A 26,887-nucleotide genomic window follows, 5' to 3' on the forward strand; every position below is an offset into this window, starting at 1 on the left:
GGAGCCTTTGTTCTTGGAGCGAACTAATGCACTTCCATAGGCAGGAAAGCCGCTTTGGCATCTTTTGATGTGGCACACGTTCGCGGCGAGGACAAAGAGGCTTAACCGGCTTTGTAAGTGATCCCGCGATACGGGGCCGGCGCGCCCTTTCCAGGCCGTGTACAAAGACTGCGTGGCGTCACCTGATAAGGCCAGTCTTTCCAGCCAGTCACCGTCATTCATACCGCTGTGGCAGCCGCTATCCGCCGTACTCCGACACGTAAGGGCTACGGGCAATTGCAGCTGCGCTCTGTAGGTGCATAGAGCAGGTGTCAAACGCCGGCCCAAGTAGTGAGGGCCATCTGCCGATATACACAAATTAGTCTGTCTTTCCCCCTTCCGTTCCGTTTTAATTTAGTTTCTATTTATTCTCCATTCGCTCACATTGAACCTGTCCCCTGAACGACTCTTGAAGAAACTCAGATGGTGAAAAGTTAAGCCATAGCAATTTTCGGTGCAGATAGCGAAATTACTGAAGCATCTTATATCATTTTACGTGTTTCGGATAGTAGCATCGAAAGAATGCCACAAGGCTTATGCCGTATTTATTTTAATTCGGATGTGTCGAATGTTCTGATGTATATACATTGCCCAAGAAATTAGAAGGACAACATTTTAAACACCTGCAGTTTTTTTTTTCAGGAATGTCTGGAGTGAAATTGACTTTTGTTCTGGAAAACGAAACCTTTATTTTCCAGGAATCTACATAACCTGTTCTGTTCTCATCACGAATGTTGGTGCTGTGACCAGAAATTCAACATGCTGAAGGAACAAAAACAAACATTCCAATAGCTGGTAGTTCCTCCATGTGCCCATGTTAGTGACTCACATCTTCGAGGAATGCTTCTGACAAGTCTGCGAACATTTTCTTGTGGAATTTTGTCGCACTCCTAAAAAGGACCTCTGCAAGTTGTTCAAGAGTCTGAAGTGCTACAGGGTGGGCCCGAAGTTGTCTGTCCAGCATATCTCTTAAATCCTCAGTAGGACCGAGGTCACGACTCACAACAGGGCGTCTAATGTTTGAATTGCGAGGGCCTGCAATGTTTCTATGTTGGCTGATTGCGCTCTGGCATTAACTCGCTGCAGGATATGTTATGGCTGGCAGGAGGGCCAACCGTATTTTTCTAAAGGAGGCCGAAATGCACGCGTCTGAGCTCACGCAGGCTGGCGTGAGGTCTGGAACATGACAAGGGAATTAGAATTGAGAAAAACGGACGTAGCTGGTGGAATAATTAACTGTAATCCATTAATGAAGAACGTCGCTCTTTATGGCACATGATTCACAATATCAGTAGTACGGATAATGGCGCCTTGCTAGGTTGTAGCAAATAACGTAGCTGAAGGCTATGCTAACTATCGTCTCGGCAAATGAGAGCGTAGAAGTCAGTGAACCATCGCTAGCAGAGTCTGTACAACTGGGGCGAGTGCTAGAAGTCTCTCTAGACCTGCTGTGTGGCGGCGCTCGGTCTGCAATCAATTGATAGTGGCGACACGCGGGACCGACGTATACTACCGGACCGCGGCCGATTTAAAGGCTACCACCTAGCAAGTGTGGTGTCTGGTGGTGACACCACAGGATAAAGTCGGGTCCTCTTACAACTACAATGGGTATAAAGTGTCCCAATAGAGTCTCGTTGATTTAGTCGGCCTCTGAATACCTGAAGGTCCAACCGGCCATCAGTTGTGAAGCCACCGCACACCATGGCTGAGCCACAGCAAAATCTGTGAATTTCCTGGACTGCTGCTTCATAAAGCAGCATGACGACAATATACAAAAATACGGCCGACGAACCGTGTTAGACGAAAGCGGGGCTTTGTAAATAACGCACTGCGCCAATAGCGCAGTTCCAGGGCCAGAGTTCCTCAGCAAATGGAAGTCGGTTGCTCTCGGAGTCTGTTGCGTATTGTTTGATCACTGATACTGCAATCAGTTGCTACTCTTAGATCACTTTTTAGGTCTCGGGCAGTCGCATTGCGCCAGTGGAGAGAACAGTTAACCACACATAAGTCGTATCTGGCACATCTTGTCCGTTTTCTCTCTCGCCCTGGCTTTCCAGTTTCACAAAATCGTTTCCAAACCCTCCTAACAACTGATGAAGCCATATTAAGCTCTGTAGGCACTGCACGAATAGTCCTACCTCTCTGCAGTTGCCGGCCGGAGTGGCCGAGCGGTTCTAGGCGCTACAGTCTGGAACCGCGCGACCACTACGGTCGCAGGTTCGAATCCTGCCTCGGGCATGGATGTGTGTGATGTCCTTAGGTTCTTTAGTTTTAAGTAGTTCTAAGTTCTAGGGGACTGATGACCTCAGAAGTTAAGTCCCATAGTGCTCAGAGCCATTTTAACCATTTTTTTCTCTGCAGTAATGTCACTGCCCGAACACATTCTGCCTCAGTCAGATGCTCCATGTTGACTGATGAAACGTACACAAAGAGTATAGAGCAGCAATCGTTACTTACACCCACTAGATGGCAGAGTGAGACATTGCTCGCCCATTTCACTCTTAGTCATAGCGCGATACAGTTGAATATTGCCACTGTCTAGCAAGTGGCTCTCAAACGCACTGTGGACAACTGTCCTAATTATCTTCCACACGGACTCCGTACATGCTACACTCAATCAAAGTCTTGTCCTTCTAATTGTTTTGAGCAGTGTACAGTATTTTCAATCTAGATATAACGTTGGCGTGACTGTATGGTCTGTTCACGGCTCATATTCTATTAAGAACCATTTATGGTCTAGAGGGGTAGTAATAGGGCTCTGGTTGTAGGATATGCACACCACTTACAAATAAAAAAATGGAAAATGTTTATATGATTGCTGATCTCGAGCTGGAATTTTTATCCTACATTGTGTCTGCTGATGGAATTTATAGAAATTGTAGAAACATCATTCTTAACGTTGCATCATTACGTCCGTTGCATCATTACGTCCAGAATCTGCATCCTCACCACTTGCCCTTACTCAATCCCACAATCGAGCGACATGACATAAAACTGCACAACCTAGATTCAACTGTAACGTCCCGTCCGCGGACGGTTTTTTTTAGGAGAAGATATAGCTTATCTACATCTATACTCCGCAAGCCACTTTACAATGTGTGGCGCAGGGTACTCTGTTAACCAGTGTCACTACTCCCTTTTCCCGTTCATGGTTCGTGGAAGACACGATTGCTGATAAGCGTCCGTATGGACTTGAATGTCTCTGGTTTTATATTCATGATCTGTTCGCGAGATATACATTGGAGGATGCAAGATATTGTTTGACTCTACATACGCTCTCGGAACTTTTAACAGCAGATCATACCGTGATGCCGAACGCCTCCCTTGCAGCGTCTGCCACATCTCCGTGACGCTTTCGTGCTTACTAAATGAATCAGTACGAAACGTGTTGCATTTCTTCTATCAGACCTACCTGATACAGATCCCACACTGGGGAGCAATATTCAAGAGTTGGTCGAACGACTGTTTTTCAAGCTACTTCCTTTGTTGTGAGACTACATTTCCCGAGGATTCTAGGAAAGAATCTCCGTGTGGCATCTGCTTACCCGCGATTAATTTTATGTGGTAGTTCGGCTTCAAATCTCTCCGTATGCAAACTTCTATAGATATATATATATATATATTATGGAAGTAACTGCTTCCAGCGATTGTTCCGCAGTTGTGTAATCAAACAATAAAGGGTCTTTCTGTCTGTGTGTTCGCAGTTCCTTACATTTGTTATGTTAAGGGGAAATTTCTACTCCCTGCACCAAGCGTCCCTCTGCAGGTCTTAGTGCATCCGCTGCAATTTTCTAGCGTTGCGATTTCTCTGCACAGAACAGCTTCAGCGAAAAGCCTCCTGGAACTTCGACGTTTCATACTGGGTCACTCATCTATATACCAGAATGACATAAGACAATCTTTCCTGGGCAGTGAGGGGTGTAAAAGAACCGAACTATCTTTTCGACTTACCTGGCAGCTTCAAAGACATTTAAATTAAATCGCATTCGTATATTCACGCTTTTAACTCTACCAGAAAAACTTTTTAGCTATTACATGTATTCCGTTCAGCCATATGATATATATATTATTTATTACGGCTGGAGAATCTTCTGGGTTCTGGGAAGAGGAACAGGGACTTTCGCCAATAAATTGCAAGATGTAGGTGTGGCAACACACGGTAGCTAAGAGAGCTCAGTGCGCAGGGTAAGTAGGGTTAACTCGTAAAAAAAGCGCTAATATGTCAATATGTTTTATTTTAAATGTCTTTAAAACTGCCAGATACGTCGAAAAGATAGTTCCCTTCTTTTACATCCGCAACTCTCCCCAAGACATATTCGCCTATTTTGTGCTACGACAGGAGCATTTTTAATTCCGGTTCTCAACTTTTACTCTACCATAAGTTTGACTGTCATAACTTGGCACCCGATGTAGATTTTTGTTTACTCGGGCTATGACTGATCCGGTATTTCTTCTTTTTATTGTCTTTGAAGCTATATTGCTTATATCGTAGCAACGGGTGAAGCTTTCGGAAACAACAGGACGACCGTTAATTATATGTATTTATCTACCTTCTTACAAAATTTTAAACTGATTCGCACAAGTCTGAAACATAGTTCACATATGAACGAATTTTAAATGCTACATTTAGCTTGACTTTAAACCGTTCGTATCCAGACCACAGGTGAAGATTATTTGATAAAGAATTTTTCGTTTTGATTTTATCTGTTTACTCACTAAGTGCAAAATTCCAACTGATTCGTTCAAAGTTAAAGAACAGAAATGGTGCGCTATGAAAACATCCCAGAGAAACGCGTTCTTTGCACGTAAAATCCAAACGGTGGACAAAATTTGAACCATCACTTTTGCTCCAGTCCGAAGTTATTTAAGGGTGACTTGTTTGCACTTAAAACCCGAACGAGGGTGACTGTTGTTGCTCGTTAAATCCGAACGGTGCACATAAAAATGGCGCCATTAGTATTTCAGCCCAACTAAAGTCTTTGGCCAAAGAAATTAATTGAATCGCACAATTTGCCTGGGCGCCAACTCCGGGCTATCATTGAAACTTTGTTTAACATAATGTAACATAGGTACATTAGGACAGATGTTGAAATGGCTTTACAAATGGCCGTTGGTCCCGACTAAACCTAAAACATGTTCGTAGACCAAATAGGAACCGAGCACCAAGACCACCAGCGCCAACCGCGATTCCAAGCTGTAACGATTTTGAAAATCATTGGTCCTATAACACTGCTCTGAGGCACGCCGGTAGTTACTTTTGCCTCTCAAGACTTCTCTCTACATCTACATCTACATGACTACTCTGCAATTCACATTTAAGTGCTTGGCAGAGGGTTCATCGAACCACAATCATACTATCTCTCTACTATTCCACTCCCGAACAGCGAGCGGGAAAAACGAACACCTAAACCTTTCTGTTCGAGCTCTGATTTCTCTTATTTTATTTTGATGATCATTCCTACCTATGTAGGTTGGGCTCAACAAAATATTTTCGCATTCGGAAGAGAAAGTTGGTGACTGAAATTTCGTAAAAAGGTCTCGCCGCGACGAAAAACGTCTATGCTGTAATGACTTCCATCCCAACTCGTGTATCATATCTGCCACACTCTCTCCCCTATAACGCGATAATACAAAACGAGCTGCCCTTCTTTGCACCCTCTCGATGTCCTCCGTCAATCCCACCTGGTAAGGATCCCACACCGCGCAGCAATATTCTAACAGAGGACGAACGAGTGTAGTGTAAGCTGTCTCTTTAGTGGACTTGTTGCATCTTCTAAGTGTCCTGCCAATGAAACGCAACCTTTGGCTCGCCTTCCCGACAATATTATCTATGTGGTCCTTCCAACTGAAGTTGTTTGTAATTTTAACACCCAGGTACTTAGTTGAATTGACAGCCTTGAGAATTGTACTATTTATCGAGTAATCGAATTCCAACGGATTTCTTTTGGAACTCATGTGGATCATCTCACACTTTTCGTTATTTAGCGTCAACTGCCACCTGACACACCATACAGCAATCTTTTCTAAATCGCTTTGCAGCTGATACTGGTCTTCGGATGACCTTACTAGACGGTAAATTACAGCATCATCTGCGAACAACCTAAGAGAACTGCTCAGATTGTCACCCAGGTCATTTATATAGATCAGGAACAGTAGAGGTCCCAGGACGCTTCCCTGGGGAACACCTGATATCACTTCAGTTTTACTCGATGATTTGCCGTCTATTACTACGAACTGCGACCTTCCTGACAGGAAATCACGAATCCAGTCGCACAACTGAGACGATACCCCATAGCTCCGCAGCTTGATTAGAAGTCGCTTGTGAGGAACGGTGTCAAAAGCTTTCCGGAAATCTAGAAATACGGAATCAACTTGAGATCCCCTGTCGATAGCGGCCATTACTTCGTGCGAATAAAGAGCTAGCTGCGTTGCACAAGAGCGATGTTTTCTGAAGCCATGCTGATTACGTGTCAATAGATCGTTCCCTTCGAGGTGATTCATAATGTTTGAATACAGTATATGCTCCAAAACCCTACTGCAAACCGACGTCAATGATATAGGTCTGTAGTTAAATGGATTACTCCTACTACCCTTCTTGAACACTGGTGCGACCTGCGCAATTTTCCAATCTGTAGGTACAGATCTATCGGTGAGCGAGCGGTTGTATATGAGTGCTAAGTAGGGAGCTATAGTATCAGCGTAATCTGAAAGGAACCTAATCGGTATACAATCTGGACCTGAAGACTTGCCCGTATCAAGCGATTTGAGTTGCTTCGCAACCCCTAAGGTATCTACTTCTAAGAAACTCATGCTAGCAGATGTTCGTGTTTCAAATTCTGGAATATTCCATTCGTCTTCCCTGGTGAAGGAATTTCGGAAAACTGCGTTCAATAACTCCGCTTTAGCGGCGCAGTCGTCGATAACAGTACCATCGGCACTGCGCAGCGAAGGTATTGACTGCGTCTTGCCGCTTGTGTACTTTACATACGACCAGAATTTCTTCGGATTTTCTACCAAATTCAGAAACGGATATCTTATTCTATTTGCTAGAAACTCTTCAATGAAGATTAGAGCCAAAGAGTGTACTCACCTCACTGAAGGAACCGTCCCACAATTGAACTGATATGATCTTAGGGACAGTGCGGAAAGCATATATCGCCGTGGTCGGAAGTAGGATTCTGAACTGAGTAGGATTCTGAACTTTGCACAAGGTGCAAAGTGCAAATCATTATAACAATCTCACACTGGAGCAGTGGGACTGAATGCCCAGAAACTTTGTTAATGCTTGCAGTGTTTCACTAACGTGCTAAAAAGCAGCGACGAGTCTCTGAAACTGAATATTCTGGGATTTCTATCATTCACCCTACTCGTAGATAAAGCTACCTTTACGAGAGGCGGTATCGTCAACGTTCACAATACCCACGTGTTCAGCCAGCCTCAATGTGATTGAGGTGATTATTGGCGGCTGTCCCGTGGGACCAGACACCCTTTGACAGCGCATCACAAGCGAGACATATCTGTACTTCCTGCAGGTGACGCCGCTTCCCCTCCTGAAAGACGTGCCCTTGGTGGTACGAAGGATTATGTGTGTATTACCTGATGGTAGTCCAGCTCATCGACCTCTTGAGTGTGCAGCTAAAACATCAGTAATTCTGGCCATATGTCGATGGGATATGTTTTCCTCCTTACCCGCTGAGGGATCATTTCCTGCAGTTTGTACTCGTTTAGCAAAATTACCTTGAATATCTCTCGTACTGTGCTGTCCTAACAGTAACACATCGTTATCAACAGAAATAAAAATGAATGTTTCTTAGTATTTTTGTCCTCTATGCGCTCTAAAATGATTCATCCGATTGCGAAAAAACTTTGGTGAGTTGTTCTCCACACGCCCGCACAGATTCCTAGCCCCCCTTCCCGCCTCCCCCACGCGCAAAAAAAGAATGGGGTTTTGTTTTGTTTTGTTACTTCTTTGCCACTAAAGCTACCGAAATTTACGACTAGGAACATTTACATTTTATGTTCGTTTATTCTTAACAAAAAATCCAGGAGAGATTTTGACCGATTGATTTGCATTTTAACACATCATTGCATTTTAATATGTGGCTTAGTAAACGTAATACATTGTTAGCTGAAAACAGCGATCTCAGTGCCATCAGTTACAGCATTCAAAACAAACTACCGTGCGAGACATCAAGTTCATCGATATTGGAATAAATCAAGGCGATGTTGTAAATTATCTGACAGAATTCTTGAATTCACTTGACACGCTGGGGTTACTGTCACATGTGTTGATATTAAAAACTGGCATGCCTCTCAGTCATCTCAAAAATATCAATCCACTATGGCTTTTCAGTGGTACCAGACAGTAAAAAATATAATGAACCATATCATCGAAACAACAATACTAAGAAGCAATTTTAAAAGGAGAAGATCTGCTGTTACCACACATTCCATTGATTACAGAAGATATGCCACTCAAGTTCAAATGTTTGTAGCAAGTATAGGGCAAAGTATGTATGGCCTCACTCTGCATTGTCGGCAAACTTTATCAATATGGTGGGTCCAAGATGGCGGCCATAGATGTGGTAAAGTCACAGTGATATGGCGGGGAATTCAAATTTCGGCGGGAAATAAGGTCAATTGGGCTACCTCCACTAACCTAATGCCACTTCATTCTCCTCCCTCTCGCATCCCCACCTGGAAATTGGAGGGAAAATCATTAAGTTTGTGCTGAGCTGCCTGATAGTATAGAAAATGGTTCAAATGGCTCTTAGCACTATAGGACTTAACATCTGAGGACATCAGTCCCCTAGAACTTAGAACTACTTAAACCTAACTAACCTAAGGACATCACACACATCCATGTCCGAGCAGGATTCGAACCTGCGACTGTCGCGGTCTCGCGGTTCCAGAGTGAAGCGCCTAGAACTGCTTGGCCACACCAGCCGGCGATAGGATAGACATAAGTCTCTATTTTGCATGCATTGTTTATTTAAAGAATTTTATTTGTCATAGATAGTACCTCCAGCCATTGTGTTCATTGTGAGGTCTGGAGTCCAGCTGACCTAGTTCACAATACAACCACCAGAAGGCACTGTCGTCCCTTCCCCTCTCACCTCCTATGAAGTAATGCAAGATGGCAGTCTGGGGAAAAGTAGCGGGGAAAGGACTCAATCTGTGCCGGCCGCGGTGGTCTAGCGGTTCTAGGAGCTCAGTCCGGACCCGATCGACTGCTACGGTCGCAGGTCGAATCCTGGATGTGTGTGATGATCTTAGGTTAGTTAGGTTTAAGTAGTTTTAAGTTCTAGGGGACTGATGACCACAGATGTGAAGTCCCATAGTGCTCAGTGCCACTTGAACCATTTGACTCAATCTGTGTCTATTTGCTGAACTTGGGAGGATGGACGTAATTGTTTACTGTGTCAGGTTCTAAACTGACATTAACATGTTTTGATCCACTGGCTCTGATTGAAACCTAGACATCACACGATGTAAATTTTGCTGCTGACCCCAAAACAAACAGACAGGACGATTTTAAGTGAAACACAGTTACAACATATGGAAACTGGATGAGTTTTGCGGTGTTGTGGAGCGCTTCCAAACCGCTCTCTGAAGGTGATTGATAGCTCATAGGTTTAAACTCAGCTTTTGCAATGACGGAACAGCTGATGGCTCGGTGTCCATTTCGATTGATTCGTCATATTGCAGTCATGTATGCGATCACTGTTATGTTGCTTACCATCCCCAGAAGAAGAGAGAGAGGAGAGTGGAGGGACATTAGGTTAGTGGAGGTAGCCCAATTGTCCTAATTTCCCGCCCAAATTTGAACTTACCACCATAATGCCACTGTGACTTTGCCACATCTATGGCCGCCATCTTGGATCCACCATATTGAATAAATTTGGCAACAACGCAGAGTGAGGCCATACATACTTTGCCCTACTACTTACTACAAGCAACTCTTTCTCCATCTTGCCCCTACACTACTTTGCGATTCCCATGTACTGGACTGTGAATGTAGATAGATGAGTTAAGTCCCTCCATTATTAATTCTCGAACATACATGGCGATCTATATATTTCTAGCACTTAGATCATAGTGCGTATTTTACGATTGCCATTGCCCATCTTCCTCTATATCGATGGGAGTCACAGAGCATTTCTGCATTCTTAGGATAACGTTACCGACTGAAAGATCTCCACACTGTCTTTGACGAATGCCCCCTGCAACACTGTCACCGATTAATTTGCAGCTGACTAGAAGTAGACCACTACATTCTAAGTCTCATGAAGGAGCAGAGCAAGCCATCAGAGGAGTTCCAACTCACATGTGATGGTAATGATGAATCACGTACATCCTATTTTGGCAACCTCCTCTGGACGAATGAAGATGTATGCAGCGTACGCCACTCCACTCCCCTGCCGCATTTTGGACATAAAATCGAAACTTCAGTTTCATAACTACTGTGATTCTAAGGTAGTGACAGGTATTTGTGAGGTACTGCAATCCTGTATACACATCTGATTGACAAATGTCATATTTACGGAATTAGTGGCAGCATAACTGCTGCTAAGCATTTGTCTAGTTCCTTGTGAGAGGAATTATGTGTTAGTAACGATCATTTTTTTATAGGACTGATGCCAGCATAGCATAATTTCTGAACCGTGATAGGATGTGAGTAGGGGTGCTATACACCTCTAGAAAGCTATATTGTGCATGTATCACAAAGAATCGATGTTTTTCGAAGTGGTTTTTCATTTTACAGGTTGTCACTATAGTTTGTCGCAGAGAAACGTGCAAGGAGAATATATGTCATGCACTGGAAATACGTTTCTTACATTGGAATAGTAACAGTGTTGCATTCCACATGACTAATAGGTCGGAAACCACACCGCTCCAACATTAAAGCATGTTTTGTAAGTGCAGAACCATGTAGCCTTAGGGCTGCGTGTGTTTATGTTCTCTCTTACAATACTTTCTTGGTACTGACCCCACACACTAAAACAATACTTTAGAATAAATAGCGCAGTTGATTTACATAAACTGCTTCAAACTCCATCTGTCTGGAACTCCATCATACATAAAAACCGCACTTTCTTCTTCTTAACCGTTTGTTCCTGTTATATCGCCACAATACTTTATACCGACAAGGGGTGCTAACTTCCTCGACATCCGCGCATCTGGAGGATTCTTGTGCACTTGTATGGGTGCCAAGAGTAATATTGGTGCAGAACAGCAGTTACGGACATGGTTTGCTCGGCTCCTTCATGAGACGAGGAATGTAGTGGTCTGCTTCTGGTCAGCTGCAAATTCAATCAGTGACAGTGTTGCCTGGGCCCAGAACGATTGACGTTTCCGGCTTACGACAGGATCCGTCCGAAATGGATGGGCTGGGTTGCAGGAATGTGGCTGACCTAACTGTGTCGTCCTCCAGACGGCTGAATAGTGAACTAGTGCTCGGTATTTGTCGCGCAGCCATTAAGATCGCATGTGTTCTCCGTGGAAATCTGAGAAAATTCACTATGGGCGTGTGTTTCCACTGCACAGTTATTCCCTCCCGTGTAAATTGACGACTGCGTCGCATTTCCCGCCTTTATTTGACTGATATAACAACGATTGTGGTGTGTGAATCTAAATGATGAAAAAAAATGAACAAAAAGTGGAAAGAGACATTTGCTGGTTCTCTACATATGAGATACAACTGAGTTGATTATGTAAAGTAGAAGTATAATTTGGAATCTGTTATTTCACTGACATCGGTATTTGTTAAAAAATGCGAGTGGAACAATTATTTTCCCCTATTGTTTCGAGTTTTTGGGTAAGGATCTTTGCAGGCAAAATGAGTTTCTAATTGCTCAGTGATTTGCGGCACGTTCCACCTCAGCGCACCTAGCTAAGTTTCGGGTCTATACAGGTATAATTTCCAGTCTTTATCTTCGGAATTATACTGTGCAAACGATCCGTAGCATATTGCTTGATATCGAGGACTGCCGCATAAATGGTATGATAATCTGGCAAACCATGTGAAAGTGCATATGTTATTGCAATCCCAGAGATTGGAGATGGCTGTAGAAAGCATGGCAGCAAACAAGTAGGGCGGGGCCGGAGACAGTATAGTCTTTGTGCTAAGGGAACCACCACAGCATTCGTACACCAGTTCGGAGAAAAACTGCGGTCCCCTGAGGGCTCCCAGACCGCGCATCGAGCCAGTGTGTATGCAGGGGCAGTCACCGCCACGGTAGATAGCCGATCGAGCTCGCGGGAAATATCTAGTGCTGCGAGGCCTATATACAGTGCATGTGCTTGTGATTTTTGGGATCTGTCTGTCTTTATGGTATATGTACGAGTCTCTGGTGGTTGATATGTAGGATAAAGAAGTGATGATTTTGTATGGTACAGGATACGAATTGTTTTACTACATCGATATGGTATGTGGTGATATAGTACGATTGGAGATGGGTTTCAACTGAAAATTTCAAGCTTTCCTCGACAGTGTAATTGAAGAAGTGTCTTTGGCAGTAGTTTCCTATTTCATGATCTGTAGACCACTTTTGCAGAGTTTAATTGTCAGTACTGCATGGCTGCTGCATGCTTTTTTTTTTCGAGTTGTATAAAATAGTTTTGCCGCTGGAAGTCTCGTAATTTGTCTGTCTGCAGAAAAATGGCGGACACTGCTGCCACACTGGTAGCAGCAGCAGTTTGGCGGGTTTCACACCGAAAAATTCAAGCTTTTCTCGACAGTAGCAGAGCAGTGCAATAGAGAATGTGTCTTTGGCGATAGTTTCCGTATTTCATAGCATATTCAATTGGATTTAATAAATCATGAAGCTGCTCATGTTGAAAGACAGCGATATCTCCCACAAAGCACGCGAAGTGTCTCAAGGATGGACTCTCTCTCTCTCTCTCTCTCTCTCTCTCTCTCTCTCTCTCTCTCTCTCTGCTATAGTTCCTTAGTTCCTTTGACATGTTCAAGTTACGCATATGGCAGTGTACTGCAACATCAAATGTAATAACTCCTGAAGCAATTTGTGGGAATGTACCTCCAGCCATTGTGTTCATTGTGAGGTCTGGAGTCCAGCTGACCTAGTTCACAATACAACCACCAGAAGGCACTGTCGTCCCTTCCCCTCTCACCTCCTATGAAGTAATGCAAGATGGCAGTCTGGGGAAAAGTAGCGGGGAAAGGACTCAATCTGTGCCGGCCGCGTTGGTCTAGCGGTTCTAGGAGCTCAGTCCAGACCCGATCGACTGCTACGGTCGCAGGTCGAATCCTGGATGTGTGTGATGATCTTAGGTTAGTTAGGTTTAAGTAGTTTTAAGTTCTAGGGGACTGATGACCACAGATGTGAAGTCCCATAGTGCTCAGTGCCATTTGAACCATTTGACTCAATCTGTGTCTATTTGCTGAACTTGGGAGGATGGACGTAATTGTTTACTGTGTCAGGTTCTAAACTGACATTAACATGTTTTGATCCACTCGCTCTGATTGAAACCTAGACATCACACGATGTAAATTTTGCTGCTGACCCCAAAACAAACAGACAGGACGATTTTAAGTGAAACACAGTTACAACATATGGAAACTGGATGAGTTTTGCGGTGTTGTGGAGCGCTTCCAAACCGCTCTCTGAAGGTGATTGATAGCTCATAGGTTTAAACTCAGCTTTTGCAATGACGGAACAGCTGATGGCTCGGTGTCCATTTCGATTGATTCGTCATATTGCAGTCATGTATGCGATCACTGTTATGTTGCTTACCATCCCCAGAAGAAGAGAGAGAGGAGAGTGGAGGGACATTAGGTTAGTGGAGGTAGCCCAATTGTCCTAATTTCCCGCCCAAATTTGAACTTACCACCATAATGCCACTGTGACTTTGCCACATCTATGGCCGCCATCTTGGATCCACCATATTGAATAAATTTGGCAACAACGCAGAGTGAGGCCATACATACTTTGCCCTACTACTTACTACAAGCAACTCTTTCTCCATCTTGCCCCTACACTACTTTGCGATTCCCATGTACTGGACTGTGAATGTAGATAGATGAGTTAAGTCCCTCCATTATTAATTCTCGAACATACACGGCGATCTATATATTTCTAGCACTTAGATCATAGTGCGTATTTTACGATTGCCATTGCCCATCTTCCTCTATATCGATGGGAGTCACAGAGCATTTCTGCATTCTTAGGATAACGTTACCGACTGAAAGATCTCCACACTGTCTTTGACGAATGCCCCCTGCAACACTGTCACCGATTAATTTGCAGCTGACTAGAAGTAGACCACTACATTCTAAGTCTCATGAAGGAGCAGAGCAAGCCATCAGAGGAGTTCCAACTCACATGTGATGGTAATGTTGAATCTCGTACATCCTATTTTGGCAACCTCCTCTGGACGAATGAAGATGTATGCAGCGTACGCCACTCCACTCCCCTGCCGCATTTTGGACATAAAATCGAAACTTCAGTTTCATAACTACTGTGATTCTAAGGTAGTGACAGGTATTTGTGAGGTACTGCAATCCTGTATACACATCTGATTGACAAATGTCATATTTACGGAATTAGTGGCAGCATAACTGCTGCTAAGCATTTGTCTAGTTCCTTGTGAGAGGAATTATGTGTTAGTAACGATCATTTTTTTATAGGACTGATGCCAGCATAGCATAATTTATGAACCGTGATAGGATGTGAGTAGGGGTGCTATACACCTCTAGAAAGCTATATTGTGCATGTATCACAAAGAATCGATGTTTTTCGAAGTGGTTTTTCATTTTACAGGTTGTCACTATAGTTTGTCGCAGAGAAACGTGCAAGGAGAATATATGTCATGCACTGGAAATACGTTTCTTACATTGGAATAGTAACAGTGTTGCATTCCACATGACTAATAGGTCGGAAACCACACCGCTCCAACATTAAAGCATGTTTTGTAAGTGCAGAACCATGTAGCCTTAGGGCTGCGTGTGTTTATGTTCTCTCTTACAATACTTTCTTGGTACTGACCCCACACACTAAAACAATACTTTAGAATAAATAGCGCAGTTGATTTACATAAACTGCTTCAAACTCCATCTGTCTGGAACTCCATCATACATAAAAACCGCACTTTCTTCTTCTTAACTGTTTGTTCCTGTTATATCGCCACAATACTTTATACCGACAAGGGGTGCTAACTTCCTCGACATCCGCGCATCTGGAGGATTCTTGTGCACTTGTATGGGTGCCAAGAGTAATATTGGTGCAGAACAGCAGTTACGGACATGGTTTGCTCGGCTCCTTCATGAGACGAGGAATGTAGTGGTCTGCTTCTGGTCAGCTGCAAATTCAATCAGTGACAGTGTTGCCTGGGCCCAGAACGATTGACGTTTCCGGCTTACGACAGGATCCGTCCGAAATGGATGGGCTGGGTTGCAGGAATGTGGCTGACCTAACTGTGTCGTCCTCCAGACGGCTGAATAGTGAACTAGTGCTCGGTATTTGTCGCGCAGCCATTAAGATCGCATGTGTTCTCCGTGGAAATCTGAGAAAATTCGCTATGGGCGTGTGTTTCCACTGCACAGTTATTCCCTCCCGTGTAAATTGACGACTGCGTCGCATTTCCTGCCTTTATTTGACTGATATAACAACGATTGTGGTGTGTGAATCTAAATGATGAAAAAAAATGAACAAAAAGTGGAAAGAGACATTTGCTGGTTCTCTACATATGAGATACAACTGAGTTGATTATGTAAAGTAGAAGTATAATTTGGAATCTGTTATTTCACTGACATCGGTATTTGTTAAAAATGCGAGTGGAACAATTATTTTCCCCTATTGTTTCGAGTTTTTGGGTAAGGATCTTTGCAGGCAAAATGAGTTTCTAATTGCTCAGTGATTTGCGGCACGTTCCACCTCAGCGCACCTAGCTAAGTTTCGGGTCTATACAGGTATAATTTCCAGTCTTTATCTTCGGAATTATACTGTGCAAACGATCCGTAGCATATTGCTTGATATCGAGGACTGCCGCATAAATGGTATGATAATCTGGCAAACCATGTGAAAGTGCATATGTTATTGCAATCCCAGAGATTGGAGATGGCTGTAGAAAGCATGGCAGCAAACAAGTAGGGCGGGGCCGGAGACAGTATAGTCTTTGTGCTAAGGGAACCACCACAGCATTCGTACACCAGTTCGGAGAAAAACTGCGGTCCCCTGAGGGCTCCCAGACCGCGCATCGAGCCAGTGTGTATGCAGGGGCAGTCACCGCCACGGTAGATAGCCGATCGAGCTCGCGGGAAATATCTAGTGCTGCGAGGCCTATATACAGTGCATGTGCTTGTGATTTTTGGGATCTGTCTGTCTTTATGGTATATGTACGAGTCTCTGGTGGTTGATATGTAGGATAAAGAAGTGATGATTTTGTATGGTACAGGATACGAATTGTTTTACTACATCGATATGGTATGTGGTGATATAGTACGATTGGAGATGGGTTTCAACTGAAAATTTCAAGCTTTCCTCGACAGTGTAATTGAAGAAGTGTCTTTGGCAGTAGTTTCCTATTTCATGATCTGTAGACCACTTTTGCAGAGTTTAATTGTCAGTACTGCATGGCTGCTGCATGCTTTTTTTTCGAGTTGTATAAAATAGTTTTGCCGCTGGAAGTCTCGTAATTTGTCTGTCTGCAGAAAAAATGGCGGACACTGCTGCCACACTGGTAGCAGCAGCAGTTTGGCGGGTTTCACACCGAAAAATTCAAGCTTTTCTCGACAGTAGCAGAGCAGTGCAATAGAGAATGTGTCTTTGGCGATAGTTTCCGTATTTCATAGCATATTCAATTGGATTTAATAAATCATGAAGCTGCTCATGTTGAAAGACAGCGATATCTCCCACAAAGCACGCGAAGTGTCTCAAGGATGGACTCTCTCTCTCTCTCTCTCTCTCTCTCTCTCTCTCTCTCTCTCTCTCTCTCTCTGCTATAGTTCCTTAGTTCCTTTGACATGTTCAAGTTACGCATATGGCAGTGTACTGCAACATCAAATGTAATAACTCCTGAAGCAATTTGTGGGAATGACAAAGGGAATACATGTGCTCGTGATGGGAAGGGTGAGGAAGGCCGCAGGTATTTACAAAGTGACAGGAAGTATGTGGCCGCTCCTGTAGGTACCACATGGCCATGCCGTAAGCTGGCGAGTGGCCTCTCTTCCATCGAAGAATGCACACCTGAGTGAAGGTCTTGCCTCTTGCACTTCCGATGACTGACTGGCCTTTCTATCGAATGCTCTACTGTTACAGCACATGCATGGGCTGCAAAGTGTAACTTAGCCCCATCCTGCTGCATCTTCATTATTTCATGAAAGGTATTTGTCTTCGCCAAATATCACTGCTATGCACACAGTCCTCAAGTGCATGGTAACAGCTAATATACTACTCCTCCTCCTCCAGCACAGACGTCTCATCCTCTGAACACAGTAAATAATTACATCCATCCTCCCAAGTCCAGCAGCTAGACACAGACTGAGTCCTTTCCCCGCCGTTTTCCCCCAGACCGCTATATTGGATTATGTCATACGAGGGGAGTGGGGGAGGAAGACAGCGCCTGCTAATGGTTGTACTGTGCACTAGATCAGTTGGACTCCAGACCTCATGGTGAACACAGTGGATGGATTTACTGTCAATGACAAACCAAATTGCTTAAATAAACACTGCATCCAAAATAAAGACTTACATCCATCCTATCCGGCAGCTCAGCACAAACTGAGTCCTTTTTCACCAATTTCCGGATTTTTTTTTGGGGGGGGGGGGCGAAGGGGAGGGGAGAAATGTACACAAAAGTATCCAGCAGCCAACACAGACCTAATACTTTTTCTGCCAATTTCCGGGAGGGGAGAGGTGTTAGGTTAGTGGAGGTAGCCCAATTGACCTATTTTTCCGCAAAAATTTGAATCCCCCCATGACGTCACTGTGACATTGCCACATCTATGGCCGCCATTTTGTATTAATTTGGCAGCAATACAGAATGGGGCCTTTCATACTTTGTGTTACTACTGTAGTATCCGCTGTGACTCGCATTTTCAGTGACCATCAACAAGGCGCAGAAATAGCCGCTACAAGTGCGTGGACTGAATTTGGGAAATCCATGTTTCGCACATGAAAAACTGTTACATGTTGACTCGTCGAGAAATCGTCTGACTTATTCGTGTATGCACCCAAGGTCTTTTATCGGTACGTGGACGATACTTTCGCGGTCTGGCCGCACGGCGAAGACACTCTAACGGAATTTCTAAACCATCTGAACAACATACACGAGAACATCAAGTTCACAATGGAAATGGAAGAAAATGGGTGCCTACCCTTCCTCGATATCCTTATAAAGAAGAAAACGGATGGCACACTGGGACACTCGGTCTACCGAAAGAAAACGCACACAGGCCTGTACCTCAACGCCAACAGCTGCCATCATCCAGCACAACGGAAATCCGTGCTCACTACCCTGGTCCGCAGAGCTCATGACATATACGACAATGACAGTTTATCTGCTGAGATTCAGCACCTGAAGAAAACCTTCCAGATGAATGGATACTCCGACACGCAGATTAGACGCGCTCTCCATATGAGCAAGAAGAAGAAGGAGAAGAACCTTCAGGAAGATGAGAACAACAAAAGTCTGGCTTCCTCCCGTACACAGGACCACCCACGGCCAAGATTGCCAGGATACTGGAGAAAAACAAGATAAAAACCATCTTCCATCCTCCAACAAAAATCAGAAATATGCTGGGCTCAATGAAGGACAACTTGGGTCTAAGAACTCCGGGTGTCTACAGTATTTCCTGTGAATGTGGGAAACAATATATTGGGCAGACGCAGCGTTGCATAACGCAACGCATCTCTGAACATGTGAGAAGCGTCCGCCTCGGACAAAAAGAAAAATCCGCCGTAGGGGAGCACAGCCTCAGTGAAGAACACGCGTTTCAGTTTGAAGAAACCAAGACACTCTGTAGAGCGAAATGTTTCTGGGACTCAGTTATTAAAGAGGCAGTGGAGATACGGGTTAGTGACAACCTGGTCAATCGGGACAATGGCTTCCAACTCAGCAGCGCGTAGAATACAACATTATCAGAATGAGACGAGAGCGCTCCGATGGAGGTAGGTCGGTGGCGGCGTATGGAATAAACAGGCCACACCGAGACGAGACGCCAGGACCCGGCGCCGCCGCGCCAATTCCACTCGCGCCTGATTGGCCCGACCCGCGCGAAGGATGCAGAGATGCCCGTGGTCCAGCGGCTATAAAGACCCGGACGAGACGTGAACCCGACACTTCAGTCTAACGCTCTCCCAACTGAGCTATTTCGTCGATACTCGACGCGCCAACTCCACGAGGACACCGGGATCCTGCTCTCCGAGATAGGTACCGCACCATCGCCAAGAAGTTTTACGAGAAGGCGGGTCACTCCTGCAACCGGCTCATCCGAGGACTGGGCCAACAACCGCACTACAGGCCAACAACGCGTTGGCCTGACCTGCTGAGGGATTAAGTTTTACTAATCCCCCAGCAGAGTGTGTTATTTTTCTCTTACAGGTCACACCAGCATGGAAAATTCGACAAGTGTGTTAATATATTTTTCTTTTCTCTTCCACAGGAACCGCAGGAATGACAAATCTGTCTAGACTGCACCATTCTCGAGCCAAGGATCGGCTCGTCTTTACAGCGTCAGCGTCAGCGAACCCGACACTTCGCCTGAAGATGGCAAGTAAGAAACTTGCTGAAACGTTGCTGGAGAACAACGCAATGACTTTTTTATTTCTTTCCGTCGCACTGCAACGTTTGTTGGGTAGGGCTATTTTTCTGTATTTCGTGGTGTTGCAGTTTTAATGGCTCGCAGTGTCTTTTCATTTCTTCACCACCAGTATGTTAAAGTACTGAACCAGTTCACTGCCCACTGCCTTGTAACGCGCTCCTGCCTGCCCCCCCCCCTCCCCCCCCCCCCCCCTCCCCCAGGGATCTCACGAAAAGTGAGATAGTGCGATGCTGTACAACTAGCCTAGTTGTGCTGTCTCTTATCTAGCATTGCCCCGGTATCGACCACCCCGCTGTGCCACGGCGGCCAGTATCGGTGGAGGCAGCCGAGGAGAATGCCGCGAGAGCATTCCGCGCGTTGCGTCCCCCTGCAGGTGGCGTGTTATCCGGCCGGCATGCTGTTCTCTCTCTCTCTCTCTCTCTCTCTCTCTCTCTCTCTCTCTCTCTCTCACACACACACACACACACACACACACACACACACACACACACACACACACACCTGCACACTCACTCCAGGCATGTCTGCTGGCCGACTGCTCTTATCCCGCCAACTTAAGCTGAAATTATTCCGATATACAGATCACACAGCTAGAGAGGCTTTGGGACGTCATCAAAGAGCTCTTAATTTTGTGGTTTCTACTACCTTCGTTTTTTGATCAGAGATAGTTGTATGAATCTGTCATTCTTCAGTAAAGATATCACTTTTATTCGTTATTTGAAGACATTAACACTTAACATGTGAGGTTCTTATGTTGAGACATCGTTTGTGAGCTGAGATCTACAAGATCACTTTGCTTTATGCTTCCCTCTGATTTATAGAAACCTCAAATCTGATATCCTGATTGTTGTTGTTGTGGTCTTCAGTCCTGTAGTTTGATGCAGCTCTCCATGCTACTCTATCCTGTATGTGCAAGCTTCTTCATCTCCCAGTACGTACTGCAACCTACATCCTTCTGAATCTGCTTAGTGTATTCATCTCTTGGGCTCCGTCTACGATTTTTACCCTCCACGCTGTCCACCAATGCTAAATTTGTGATCCCTTGATGCCTCAGAACATGTCCTACCAACCGGTCCCTTCTTCTTGTCAAGTTGTGCCACAAACTCCTCTTCTCCCCAGTTCTATTCAATACCTCCTCATTGGTTACGTGATCTACCCATCTAATCTTCAGCATTCTTCTGATTGTACAGAGTAGTATTTAAGTGACACAGCAATTAATACAATATTCTGTGTTGACAATACTCTATGTACGTATGTATGCTTTATACAAGTTGCTTTAATTCAACTTAAAATATTAAGGGAAAATACTTAGATTGATTCCAACCCTTCTAGTAAGTGGATTAGTAAACATATTAAGCAATTGATTGCAAATTCAGATATTAATGGGTCAAAGTGAACCATTATAAACTGGATATGTGACATTGTATTTTTTTTTTTTTTACATTTGTACAATATTGCAAGTATTTGTTACCGATTATGCTCAACAGCGATATTTTGTAAAGAAGCGTACGTGATCGACCCTTTATATCTGGCAATTGAGGAGCAATAGTATGTTTTTGTGCCCTGTTTTCTGCCATTTGTACCCGTTTTTTTCGTAACAAACCCTCTTATAATCATTGATTATGGCATCATCATCTCTTTCATTGCCAGAAATTTCAGAATCTGAATCATCATCGCATATCTACGTGCAGATGTGATCTTCACACTCGTCAACACCACTCGCGTAATTTACCCATGAATGTATTACAGAATCAAAGTCTTTATCAGCTGGACAAAGGCTGATATACATGGGTTTACCTGCACTCGACATAAAATTGCTTTGTGAGGTGCTTGACACAGATCGCACGCGCTAATAATGACGCCACATTTGTCACTCGGTAGCAGCTGGAGATAAACTGAAACCTCAACAGTGCTCAATGACAGTAATGTGTGAGTCAGCAGTGGGAGTCAGCAAACGTAAACCAAGGTGCCAATATAACTGAGCAGTCAAAAATCAGTATGGGAGACTGCACCTTATGAATTAAGGGTAAATACGGAACGAGGTGGCACACCGCTAAGCCAATGGACTCGCAATCTGGAGGATAGCCCTTTAAATCCACTTCCTCTCAGTAAATTCCCTAATTATTTAAGAGAAATGATGGGACGATGTCTTTCGAAAAGCACACAACTAATATCCTTCGTAGTCCTTGCACATTATCACTTATGCAACGCGTTGTGAGATCCCAGTTGCTGCACCTCGATCGACAAGAGAACAAATACCTTTGCGATATGCTACAACGCGCGGCTAAGCGTATTTGGTCTCAACAATGTGTTTTACAGTTGCTTGTTTTCGGCGCGCGTGCAAGCGCACAGTCGCAGTTGTTAACCCTTTCACTAATATTCTTTTTTTCCAAAGTGAAAATTTTAACTTAAGAGTAATTTAATTATCGTCGTATTCAGAAATAACGACAAAAATATTTCCCGCAGTTTCGTTTTCCAACGTAGGTAACTGTGGGATATACAGAGTTATTCGTAAGTTTCTCTGGGGTTTCAGAAGAGGACTGGACAAAAACTGCAAGACACACACAGAAAACGTACGCCCACCAGTGGACAGAGTAAGTTTCCCAGTCCGTTAAGTCACATTACAGGTGCTCATTATAGGCATCTTTCGTGATGCGGTAAACGTCAATACGTTCGCGCAGTTCGATGATACGAATTGTCCGGGAAGGTGCGAGGAGCCTCATGCGCGAACTAAATTGAAGCGACAATACGAAGTGATCGCAGCAGGGGCTTAGCAAAGAAACTTGGAGAAAGCGCAACCAACACGTGCAAGCTGGAAGAGTTCTGCAAAGCATTACGTGGTTTCTGCTTACCACTGCGATGTTGATACATAACAATAACATACAACCAATGTTCACTGGTTCTCTGATAATATACAGTGGGATACACGCGTCACAATGGTAGCGAAAGCGTTAAAGTGCAGTTAACAAATGTCGTCGGTCGCGATCACTCGATCAGAGTAATGATTCTAAACAAAGCCAAGTAGTACACGGAATTTTACAGCCGCTTGTCATAAAGGATACAGAAGACTAAATCGCAAGTTGAGCATGTCGTCCAAAATAGCTTTCATGAAAGGCTTAGTCTTATTTGAATCTTGTAGCATGGTTTTGTTACTATAATTCAATAATACCTTTCGACAAAGGATACAATGAATGTACCATGACGTCTGAATCTTTTGGGATTAAAAAACTTAACCCAACAGAGTATCAAATAATGCTAATGATTTAACTATTCGTCATCGGCTAGGAAAGGAGTAATTATTAGCGAAGTGAGCAACGAAGAGAAGCTCATAATTTCTAATGAACTCATTGTCAACTAGGTGTTACGCCCTAACTCTCCCTTTTCCCTTTGTTGTTTTAGCCTTCAGTCCAGAGACTGATATAATACAGTTCTCCATACTTTTCTATCCTGTGCAAGCCTCTTTATCTCCGAATAACTACTACAACCTACATCTTTCTGAATCTGCTTACTGTATCCATCGCTTGCCCCCCCCCCCCCCCCCCCCCCCGCACACGCACACACACACACACACACCTCCAATACTAAATTAGTGATTCCTTGATGGCGCAGAATGTGTCCTATCAACCAATCCCTTCTGTTAGTCAAGTAGTGCCACGAATTTCTTGTCTCCCCAATTCTGCTCAGACCTCCTCATTAGTTACGCGTGTACCGATCCAATCTTCAGAATTTTCTGCAGCACCACATCCCAAAAGCTTTCTTCTCTTCTTGTCTAAACTGTTTACCGTCCATGTTTCAATTTTATTCATGGCAACACGTCAGCAAATACCTTCAGGAAAGACTTCGTAAAACTTAAAGTCTATACTCGATGTTAACAAATGTCTCTTCTTCAGAAACGCTTTTCTTGCCATTCCCAACAGACAGTACATCATCTCTACTTTGGCAATTATCAGTAATTTTGTGGCCCAAATAGCAAAACCTGTCTACTATTTTAAGTGTCTCGTGGCCTAACACAATTCCCTCAGCGTCACCTGACTTGATTCGACTATATTCCAATAGACTTGTTTCGCTTTTGTTGATGTTCCTCTTATATCTTCCTTTCAAGGCACTGTCCATTCCGTTCAACTGCTCTTCCAAGTCCTTTGCTGTCTCTGACAGAATTACAATATCATTTTATTGTTTTTATTTACTCACGCAGTTGCATAGGACCAAATTGAGGAGCAAATCTCCACGATCGTGGAACGTGTTAGTACATGAAATTGCAACATAAAAGTAATAATAGATATAATAAAACATTTATGGACCCAAAAATATCAAGCCATATGTTTAAGTAAACGCAATCAACAATATAACATACGAATCAGCTTAATTTTTCAAGGAACTCCTCAACAGAACAGAAGGAATGACCCATGAGGAAACTCTTCAGTTTCAGTTTGAAAGAGCGTGGATTGCTGCTAAGATATCTGAATTCTTGTGGTATCTTACTACAAATGTATGCAGCAGTATACTGCACACCTTTCTGCACAAGACGTAAAGAAGTGCGATCCAGGTGCAGACTGGATTTCTGCCTAGTATTTACTGACTGAAAGCTTCTAATTCTCACAAATAAGTTGATATTGTTAACAAGAAACGACAGTAATGAGTATATTTGTTGAGGCCAGTGTCGAAATACCGAGGCTAGTAAACAGGGGTCCACAAGATGTTGGCGAACTTACACAACTTATTGCCAGAACTGCCCATTTCTGAGCCAAAAATATCCTTTGAGAATAGGAAGAGTTACCCCAAAATATAATACCATACGACATTAGCGAATAAAAATAAGCAAACTACAAGGTCATTTGCAAACCTCAATTTTTTAGTCTTCTCCCTGAAATTTTAATTCCTATGCCAAATCTTCTTTTTTTTCCCCCGTTTACTGCCTGCTAAATGTATAGACTGAATAACACCGGTGATAGGCTGCAACCCGGTCTTACTCTCTTCTCAACCACTGCTCCACTTTCATGCCCCTCGACTCTCATAACTGACATCTGGTTGCTGCACGAACTGTAAATAGCCTTTCGCATTCTATATTTTATCCCTCCTACCATAAGAATTTCAAAGAGAGTATTCCACTGAACTTCGTCACAAGCTTTCTCTGAGTCTTTAAATTCAATAAACGTGCTTTTGCCTTGCCTTAACCTATTTTCTAAGGTAAGTCGTAGCGTCAGTATTGCCTGGCCTTCCTATTGTTCTCCGAAATCCAAACTGATCTTCCCCGACTCCGGCTTCTATCAGTTTTTCCATTCTTCTCTAAGGAATTCGCTATTTTACAAGCGCCACTTATTAAACTGGTAGTTCGGTAATTTGCCCAGCTGCAAGCAACTGCTTTCTTTGGAATTGTAATTATTACAAATTCCTTGAAGTCTGAGGCTATTTCGCCTGTCTAATACATCTTTTACGCAGATGGAAGAGTTCTGTCGTGGCTGGCTCTCCCAAGACTATCAGTAGTTCTAGCGGAATTTGGTCTACTCCAGTGGCCTTGTTTCGACTTAGGTCCTTCAGCGCGCTGTCAAATTCTTCTCGCAGTACCATATCTCCCATTTCATCTTCATCTTCGTCTTCCATTTCTATAATACTACCTTCAAGTTCATCGGCCTCACATAGACGCTCTATATACTCCTTCCACTTTTCAGCTCTCTCTTCCTTGCTCAGTCCTGGTTTTGCATCTGTTCCGCTTATAAACACAAAAACACGTTTTAGTGAGACTTATAAAGTTAATACTAATATCCACATACTAGAATCACTTTTTATATTTACTAGGTGTCTTGGTAAAACAAATGCTTGTATATCCGTACACAAGATTTGAGGTATACTAAGAGTACATTTAAGAAAATTACAACACAAATGAAATCGATTCAAATTAATGTCAGTTCGATTACCTTGCCTACAATTCTTGTTATTCACGAAATCTACTTCCTGTGTAAATCTATTCCCACCGAGTTTAAAGTATACTTTCGTAACTAATGTAAACTATCTTATTCGTCTCCTCTAGCGCAATTTACGAAGGTGACCATTGTTCAGTACAGCTTACAAACTGTGATCAAAAATGCATCACTCACATTACACTAAGAAAGCACAACCGCAAGAGCAACACCATCACTCTTGCAAAATTTGCACGAACAAAAAATCATCTGTCGAGGAAAAAGTAGCTATTATTTCATCGCTACTTTGCGAAAGAAAACTCTAGTTCTTTCTTTTCCATAAGATTTATCCCGTCCAGCACGGGGTCTAGGTTTTTCAGGAGTTGGAAAATTTTATTAAATTGTATTTAACTGTGTGGTAAGCTATACGAGCAGGCAACTTTACAAAGGGGAACATGCTGTCATTTCAAGAAACGCAACAAAGAATGCCTCTTGTTAAGTTGAGTACTTAACTGATGAACATTAAGATTAACATATGCAACAAAATATTTAGATTATATTTTCTGCCTAAACCTTGACATTCAACTCCTGCCACAAGTGAATCACACTTTAACAGAAATACATGGAAGCCCACATATGGCAACCCACAGACGCAAGCAACTGTGGGTAACAAAACGGACAGGAAAACATTTTATGTTTTGAGAAAAGCGTAACCATAAAAGTCACATAGACAGGTATTCATTTAATTTTGATGTTATATCTCGCCATTTGCACGTGTTTGCTTTCAAATAAATAGGTGTTGAAAAGGAATTTGCCTTGAGCAAACACAATTTATTCTTTTTCATCCAAATATATTTCTTCCAAGTTTCATCATCGTCATTGGGTTCAGCTTCATCTTCTTAATAGCACATACAGAAGTTCCTGTAGCTGCCTGTCATTGGCTCAAATGGTTCAAATGGCTCTGAGCACTATGGGACTTAACATCGGAGGTCATCAGTCCCCTAGAACTTAGAACTACTTAAACCTAACTAACCTAAATACATCACATACATCCATTCCCGATGCAGGATTCGAACCTGCGACTGTAGGAGTCGCGCGGTTCCGGACTAAAGCGCTCAGGACCGCTCGGCCGCGGCCTGCTTGTCGTTGGCAGTACATCTCTATGACC

General features: G+C 43.5%; 1 protein-coding gene across 3 annotated transcripts in view; it reads right to left on the reverse strand.

The window, feature by feature from the left end:
- LOC126275217 (discoidin domain-containing receptor 2-like) overlaps positions 1–26,887 on the reverse strand; it is an 842,049-nt gene that overhangs the window by 217,446 nt on the left and 597,716 nt on the right. The window lies entirely within an intron of this gene.

This window comes from Schistocerca gregaria, chromosome 1 (genome assembly GCF_023897955.1).
Source record: "Schistocerca gregaria isolate iqSchGreg1 chromosome 1, iqSchGreg1.2, whole genome shotgun sequence".
Taxonomy (NCBI): domain Eukaryota; kingdom Metazoa; phylum Arthropoda; class Insecta; order Orthoptera; family Acrididae; genus Schistocerca; species Schistocerca gregaria.